Source organism: Phocoena phocoena, chromosome 1 (genome assembly GCF_963924675.1).
Source record: "Phocoena phocoena chromosome 1, mPhoPho1.1, whole genome shotgun sequence".
NCBI classification, from domain to species: Eukaryota; Metazoa; Chordata; class Mammalia; order Artiodactyla; family Phocoenidae; genus Phocoena; species Phocoena phocoena.
In genome coordinates this window covers 155,431,650-155,440,881 of record NC_089219.1, presented here as the reverse complement: position 1 = coordinate 155,440,881, position 9,232 = coordinate 155,431,650, and the positions used below count along the sequence as shown (strand labels likewise).

At 37.8% G+C, this 9,232-nt stretch overlaps 1 pseudogene; it reads right to left on the bottom strand.

Annotated features, from left to right (window-relative positions):
• Positions 1 to 6,768: 6,768 nt before the first annotated feature.
• On the bottom strand, positions 6,769 to 7,216 carry LOC136127879 (calmodulin-1-like; annotated as a pseudogene).
• Between the last annotated feature and the right edge of the window lie 2,016 nt (positions 7,217 to 9,232).

Genomic DNA, 9,232 nt, shown 5'->3' with positions numbered 1-9,232 from the left:
TTTTTGAATGAAACTGGTGTGTGATGGCCTTGAAAAGTGCTTTCCCTGGTGATGTCTCATCATCACTGACATATTGTTAACATACTAGTTAATCAGCCCGAGGATAATAAAAAAGTTGAGTTAAAATGGAATCATATGACTAGATGGGATGTTAAGAGAAGGGCTAAGAGGGCTCCTGTAAGAGGTCAGGGACAAGGATTTACTATATGATACGCATGGGTTTGGTGAGTCATTACGTGTCATTGTGTAGGTAGAGGCTCACTCACCGGGTGAGCACCTAAGCTTGAATAAGGGCTACTGCATATTCGAGAAAAGTGAGAAGAACAAGACTAATAAATATAATGAGGGCTGTGGGAGGATTCATGCTTAATAGGGAAAGGGATGCTCCTCTGATTAGGTGAATTAACAGGTGACCGGCTGTGATACTGTCTGCTAGTCATAGGGCTAGGGCTATTGGTTGGATAAATAAGCTAATAGTTTCAATAATTACTAGCATAGGGATAAGAGGGATTGGTGTCCCGGGTGATAGAAAGCGGCCTACAGATGCTTTTGCTTTATGGCAGAAGCCAGTGATCACAGTGCCTGCTCATAAAGGGACCACTGTGCCTAAGGTTATTGAAAGTTGCGTAGGGGTGCAAATGAGTTCAGTAAGAGGCCTAGTAAGTTTGTTGGCCAATGAATAAGGGACATAAGGATTAATGTTCTGGTTTGTCCTTTATAGTTCTGGATGTTCATTATTTGTTCTGACATAAGCTGAAGAAGTCATTGTTAAAGAGAAATTATGTGGTTATTAATCAGTCGGTTGAGTGCGGGGGAAAAATACCTGGAAACATAATAATTAAAAATAACAACAGTCAGCCCTAGTATCGTTGGGGTAATAAAAGAAGCAAATAAATTTTTGTTCATTCTGTTTTTGTTTCTCAAGGGTTAAATAAGAGGTAGCTTTTTTTCTCGGTGAGAGCTAGCTCTCTAGAAGGGAAAAGCTCAAAGAGAAGAAAGCTAGCTTTATCAATATCAGTATCAATATCAATACTTTGTACATAATCTTTGTATTTCTTGTATCAACCAGCTGTAACTGATATTATCATTGCCACTGGCAGGGCCAGCACATCAAGGAGTCAAGATGTGGGGTCTGGGTGAAAAAGATACAGATGAAAATCTTTAACATAGACCATCTGAGATCTTTGCCTACCTCATAAAACTGTTTCAGCATTAAATTTTACGTAAGAAATATTTTAGCAATGTCTTGATATATAGTTACTCTAAAATAATAGAGGATGTTATTGTTGGTATGGTTGTGGCTTTTATCTTTATCAAATAAAACCTAGTCCTAAATTTAAAGAGGTTCCAATTGAAATAGAGAACATTATAGAGAACAAATAGAGAACATTAACATGGAATAAGAACCAGAAAAAAAATATCATGTATAAAATTTCATTGTAGGATTTGACTACATTATTGATTGTTTTTATCGTTATGAAATATGAACACCTGCTCTTTCGTGAATGTCAACTCTGGGCTGAACTGTGTTAGGCGCTTTACATACACAATCTCATTTAATCATCCTAACATCACTCTAAGGTAGGTATTACTATAATCGTCGTTGTAAATATGAGGAAATTGAGCTTAAATGAAGTTCAATATTGTTCTCAAAGTCCCCCGGATGGTGGTGATGCTTAAGCTATGATAGCAGATATTGATCTCAAGCAGGTAGCAGGATGTAAGGACTTCCATCCTTCTGCCCCACTGGACCCCACAGTACACCAACTAAATTTGTTTGGGCATATTTACACCATCTCTCTACTGTTATGTGTTTGCAAGAAACGATGGAGGTGGAGTGGCAGCTCATGTGATGGAAAGCATAGAAAAAACTCAGTTCCACGTTTAGCCCCATGGATGTGGACCACCACTAGGGGTCAGGCTAATATTCAGGCATATTTCAGTATTTTTTGGCATAACCATAATGCACAAAACACAAAGCAGCACCTTAATTTGCTCCCCAATATCCAAATGTAAAACAGAACAGCTCTTTGGAAAAGTATTTGGTAGTTTCTTAGAAATTTCGACATAAACCTAACACACAACCCATTCTTTTTATTGCTGCATTGTATAATATATCCATTCATAAGTTGATAAGACGAAAAGCTCCAAAAAAATTAGAGATAAGAGCAGGCCAAGGGTGAGATAAGACTTTGACTCACGCTGTTTCCTTCCTAAAACATTCACCCCTACCCATATCCTGCTGTAGCAACCTCCTCCATCCCTCCTAACTTCTTTTAAAAGATTTTGTCTCTGCTTCATGTCTTTTCATCCTCATATCATATTCAACCCTCAACCCACTGCAATCTGGCTTCAGCCCACATTATTCTACTGAAACTATTCTTGCCAACTTTGTTATGACCTCCTTTTTGTTACATGTAGTAGGTGTATTCCAGCCTTTATCTTTACTTCCTGTCTCAACACTTCTGGCCCTGTCGATGATTCCTTCTCTTATACTGATTCTCTTTCCATGTAATTAGTGATATTTTATACTTTAAATTTTCCTTCCACACCTATGGTTACTTCTTCACCAGCCTTCTTTCCGGGTTCCTCCTCCTCTGTCCATCTTTTATGTGCTGATACTACTTAGGCTCCTATGCAAGATCCACTTTTCCTTTTACTTGAAAGTAGGGTCAGAGGATCATCTGCATCAAAATCATGGTAAGGGACTCTATTTGTCAAGCGTGTAGATTTGTGAGCTACATCCTATACCTACTCAGTAAGACTCTGGAGTTGGTGCCCAGGATTCTGAATTTTATCACACCTCCTGGGTAATTCATCTGACCCCAAAGTTTGAGAATCTCTTCAACATCTTCCTTGGGTAATATCATCCATTCCTAAATGCTCAATTACCATCCACCTGATAAAAGTTCTAAACTTTATATCTCTAGGTCACATCTCATTCCTGAGCTTCAAAATCCACAGGCCCAAATTTCTGCTAGCCATTTCATTTAGAGTCCTACAGAAACATAAAACTTTCTATGCCCCCAAATGATCTCACTACCTTCACTTGCAAATTTCTGTGTTTTCTATCTTTGGAAGTGGAACCAGCCACCACTGCTGCAGATTCCAGAAACCTAATTAGCTTCCCTGACTTCATATTCTCACCCTCCTCTACTTCCAAACAGCTGTGAAGCTCTCTCAATTTAATCTTCTAAAAAATGATGATTCCAGCTACTTCTCTCCATCAACACTTAGTGCTATTCTAGTGAGGCCAGCATCATGTATCATCTGGAACCACTATAGCAGATTCCAAAAGAGTCTCTCAGCCTCTAGACTTAGGCTCTCACCTAACCGTGATCTTTTCTTCACACTGAAATGACTTTTCTAAAATGTGAACCTGACCAGGCAGCTTCCTTATTTAAAACCTTACTACAGAATCCCAATGCTCTTAGAAGGATGTTCATGCTTCCATGGTACAACCTCAGCTTACTGCCGCAGTCTTATTTGTTATCCCCAGTCCTTGTTTTATCTTTTAAGAATTCTAACTTTTAGTTAAATTTAACTTCTCTTCGAAGAACACCACATCCTCTTTTGTCTCCATACTTTCACATATTATGCTCACTGTGACTGAAAGATTCTTCTCCATCTCTTTGCTTGGCTGAATTCTACTAATACTTCAGGTATCACCTTCCATATCACTTTCCCTGGGAACTCTCTCTAACCAGCCCCCCCCACCAAATTCAAATAAGAGGATCCTGCAGTGTATGATTATAATACGCTGTACCAACCCCATCATAGCATTTATTATCGTGCATTTTAAGCTTCAGTTTACTTAACCTTTCCTGCACTAGACTATAAGTCTAATGGAGGCTGGAACCACGTGACCACAGCTTGGAATGTGCCACTATATATCTACTGAATGATTCAACAGGTGAATGACTTTTTAAAAAATAACCACAATCTAAAAAAAAGTGTTACAATCTTATATTTTCAGCTTTCATATAATCGAATTAAAATCAAGACTGGGAAATTACATTCTAGATCTTTAAATGATAATATGAACATTATTTTAATATAATATTTGAATTTTTAAGAATATATAAGTATAAATTTATTAATATTTTAGGGAAAAGTATTAGACAGTGTTCACAATTCATAATCTCAGAGCCACCTCAGTATGAGCCATAATAAATTATATAAAATTCTTTTCACATATTTGGATATAAGAAATACCACTCTAAGTTTTAAGCTATTTAATATTGTATTCCTATTTAATAGTACCACAAATTGAATAAAGTTCTTATTTAAATAGACATGAAAAAGAGTCTTGTTCAAGGTCTTTTATCCCTGTTTATTCACTTTCTCTGAATGAATGGAATTTGAAAAGCTATAATATACATTCCCTTATTTGAAGACATATTTTCCTCCTCTAAAACTCATTTTTTTTACTCTGTAGATTTCAGGATGACCTCTTCACTGGCAATTTCAAGGTACTTCACTTACTTTTGCATGTGGACTTTTTAAATAGAACCTGACCGCTTTGAACTTTTGTATTTGAAATCCAGAAAGCAAATTCTCCTAGGGTTCCACATTAGGATTCTTCAGCTAGAAGCTAAGACTGGATATGCATAAAATCAAATATTCAAGCCCTAGAAGTCTGTTCTCATGCCTCCTCACTCAGTGGCCATTCCATAGCAAACTCAGCTCTGGACAGCTCCCTCAGAAATTCACCAAGGTGGGGGAATTCATTATAGATCCAATTCAAGGTGTTGTTACATTGCCACCTCATGACAAATCAGAGCTACGCAACTTCAGAGGACATTGGTATATACACTGGGATACAGAAATTGATAACAGAGCTGGAAGGTTAATTTTTGCCTTCATATAAATGCGAAACAATTTTTAAAAATGCAAATAATGGAGTTTGGAAGACTGGTTCCTTCACTTACTAGTTGTGTGACCCTAAAGCAAGTAAGATAATGATATTTAATGAGCATATATCAAATTAAAAATAAAGTGTGGCTTAAGTATACCACAAATGACATCACACAGGTCCGAAATTGATTTCTTTTAAAGGGCTGGTTTGTGAATTACATAAGAATATGAGATATAACTCAATATACTAGCATACTCCCTGGTACTGTACACCATTCTGGTTAGCACCAATGGCTCCCAATGACAGGACACTGCACTGCCTGGAAGAAAGTGTCATGATATCAAACAATAGGGCAGAACTCCACCAAGTAATACTGAATACTTTTATTAAGGAAACAGAAAAAGAAAAGAAAATATGAAATAGTGGCAGTTTCTTTGCACAAAAGCTGAGTAAAACTTGTTACCCTCAGGGTAGAAAAGTTTCTTGAATTGGGAAATCATACCCTGAGCTGAGAGTTTGGAACATTTGTTCACAAACCTATTAACTTTTCTATAGCTTCACATTAAACATCGCAACTAGTTTATTCCCTTACCATCTGGGCCAGTAGGCAAAATTCTACCCTGAATTTTTCATTCCTATATTCCCTGTGGCTGTTTTTACTGATCTGCACGCCCTTTCTCAACAAAAAGTGGCTTTACTCCTCCCTTTCTAATTTTCAGAAACATCTTTGTCATCCTTATGACCTTTCAGTGAGGGACATTCAGCATAAAGGGGAAAAAAATATGTAAAAGCATCTTCATGATGGTTGGCAGAAGATATAAGAGCTGATATCTGTGCCCTTGGGTGATTATGTACCCACTGGGGCTCCAGGTTTCTCATCTGCTCATCTGTGAAATCAGGAGAGTGATCATAAATACTATTATAAGTTTTTGTTTCTCTAACAAAGTAACTTTCATATGCATTATCTCATTTAATCCTTATAACATCCTGATGTCCCTATGAGGCAGATAACACACCCAGCAACATTTCATAATGGTATTATACAAATCCGCAGAGGTGAATATGAATCACTGTGCCAGTCAAAAACTCTCATTTAAGGCTGGAGGGAAGATTACTTGTTAACATGCAACAAATATTTCCTGAGCACCTACTGTGTGTTTACCACTGTATCTACACAATAAGGATGGAGTAATGAACAAGTTAGAACACACCCCTGTCCTTAGCAAGCTTACATACGAGAGTGGAGAAAGACTATAAAGTAGGAAACCAAATAATAAACTAGATGATTTAGAGAGGGACATAGCACCATGAAGATAATAAAGCAATATACAACTTGGAATGGATTTGAGGCAAATTGTGCCTGAAGCAGATTTTCTTTAAGTGGCTAAAACAAAGTTTAAAAAGCAAGTAACAATAAAAGAAAATGTTTCCGGTACAGGACCAGCAGTACAAAAAAATAGTGTACGAGTACCTGGATAAAACACCCGTTTTGCAATAGTGCAACTTTTAAGTACATATTGTTGACTGTCCGCAGTCCATGCAGAATTACAACTCCACACTTCAACAACAACATGCTGGCAGTTCCTAAAGAAAACTACTTAAAAAAAAAAGGCATAACCCAGATGTTCCCTCATTTGACCAACTCCATCTAAGTTTAGATGTGCAGAAGGGCTTATTAGATATAACCAGAGTAAGCCACATGCAGCATGTTACTTGATCAATTTTTCTAAAATAAGGTTTCAGGACAATGACAGTAAGATAAAGGAAGAAAACATGGAGGAATGAAGTCCTAATTACTATACATGCATATTTTTTTTGACAATAGGGGGAAAACTTTTACAGATAAGTTACAAAGAAAAGTCAAATAAACAATTTTGTACAAGAAATTTAACACGTTCTGTACAATGTCTTCACTTTGCTGTCATCATTTGTACAAACTCTTCATAGTTTACTTGACCATCACCATCAATATCTGCTTCCCTGATCATTTCATCAACCTCTTCATCTGTTAACTTCTCTCCAAGGTTTGTCATCACATGGCGGAGCTCTGCTGCACTAATATAGCCATTACCATCCTTATCAAACACAAGGAATGCTTCTCTAATTTCTTCTTCATTGTCTGTGTCTTTCATTTTTCTTGCCATCATTGTCAGAAATTCCGGGAAGTCAATTGTGCCATTACCATCAGCATCCACCTCATTAATCATGTCCTGTAACTGCTTCTGTGGGATTCTGCCCAAGAGACCTCATTACAGTTCCCAACTCCTTTGTTGTTATAGTTCCATCACCATCCTTGTCAAATAGTGAAAAAGCTTCTTTGAATTCTGCAATCTGCTCTTCAGTCAGCTGGTCAGCCATGCTGCAAGCGCTACCGGTCTCCGGGACTCGACTACTCAAACACTCAGCTTGCTTGCTCCACTCGGACTAATTCTGTTCTGCTACTTTATTAGACTTATTTTATGCCTAACAGAAACTCAACACATGGTTGATGAGTAAATCTCCAATCAGAATTCATCCCTCCGTTACCTCTATGCCTCAGGAACAGAGTCTGAATCTGTTGTAACAATACTCCCTGTGTGGAAGTCTGGAAAGAAAGTAGAAAGATTTTTGACAAGGCCAGTGATTGAAGAAAGAAACAGATTTGAGAGATTCCAGAGAAAGAAGCAAGGACCACGATGATGAGGGGGAGGTGAAATTTTGGGAGGATTCTGGGTGGGTGCAATGAGGAAGGAGGAAAGTTCCACAATGATGGCCAGGTTTGGCATGAATAAATGGCTAAACTATCAGTTCTCCCAAAAGAGGGTTACCTGATTTATAATGTTTGACACATCCCTTATCACACAAAAGTGCTCGATTGCTTGAATTGTTTTGAATAGTATGTTTTCATTAGTGCTAATAATGAAAACATAATTAAAAGCATGTTTGTAGTGAGAGGCAATAAGTTCATTTTTGCACATGACAAATTTAAAGTTCTTATGGGACCACTAAGCAAAGAGGTCCCATTGCTTGCTGGATATATACGAATGGAGCAGATGGGAAATAGGGTCTAGATTTGTAGATGTGATGCTGATGAGGTTATTGAAAGCAACACAGTATAAAGAGAATATGTAACCTGAGAAGAGAAGGAGTCAGACACTGGAATACCAACATTTAGTGAAGCGATAGGTAACTATGATGAGAGAGGGGTGGAATAGCCAAAAGTGTAGGAGAAAGACCAGGGCAAACTGGTTTCACAGAATTCAAGGTGGAAAAAAAATCATGTAGAAGAGAGTACTCAACTGTGCATTTCACTGGATATAAATTTTATATCAATTAAAAAAAACCACTTACCCTCAGACATCCTTTACTAATTTGTTTTGGCCTAGATTGTTTTGCTTCTAGAGATTCACTGCCTCTGTTGGTATGTTGAAACAGCAGCCTCCAGTGGTTATGGTCATGGAGAACTACGATTTATGGACTAGGTACGGTTTTTTCACATAGTACATGCTCAACAAAGTGAGTTGAACTAAATTAATTGTTCTTCAGTCACAAAGAAACAAATGCTTTGCGTGACGCTCTCTTAGGGCAAAGAACATTGGCTTAAAGTGAAGATCCTGGGATTATGCTGGTAAAACAGTCAAGACTGTTTGCTTGAAATACTGATCCACGGTCCAATCGTTGTTTGCTGGCTGCTGTGGCAATCTGAAGCTCACATGATCAGCATCTTTGCTCTCCCTTCCCCTCAATTTTTGGTTGTTATGGTAGGGACAGCAAGCCAATAGTTATGCTTAGCTCTGAGTATATGATCAATTATTTCTTTCTTCATAGTATGCTTTCTTAAAAAGCCAAAAAGTGTATTTTTACCCTAACAAGCCTTTTAAAAGTTGCTCATAGTGTGCCACTGACAACAATAGTCCTAAATTTCAATTTCTACTCCATCTCTCAGACTTGCTTTATCTTTTTTAGATCTTTTCTTCTCATCTGACGAGAACATGTTTTTCCAGACCTCAAGAATCTTGAGAACTCCACTGAGTCCACAATACCAGGCACTGGGGTCTTGCAGAGGCGCACAGTTACTAAACAGTTGCTGACCCTTCCTTATAGCTCTCTATCACTTTCTTGTTTCCACTCGTCCGACTTCGGAGCTCTCTTGAAAGCCCATCTCCCTTAAGCTACATTAAGCCCCTCTCAATTCCACCCAACATTTTTCAATGGCTCCCTGCTTCCTTAATCTCTACTTCCCATCTATTCCCCTGGTAAAATTTAGCTTCTCTAAATTCTTCACTTATGTTTTGCATTGACATGCCTTATGTCCAGTCATTTCAGTGAAAGGAAATATCCTAAAAGGGAAGGATTCACCAAGAAGAATGAGGACCATTGATGGATTATACTTTT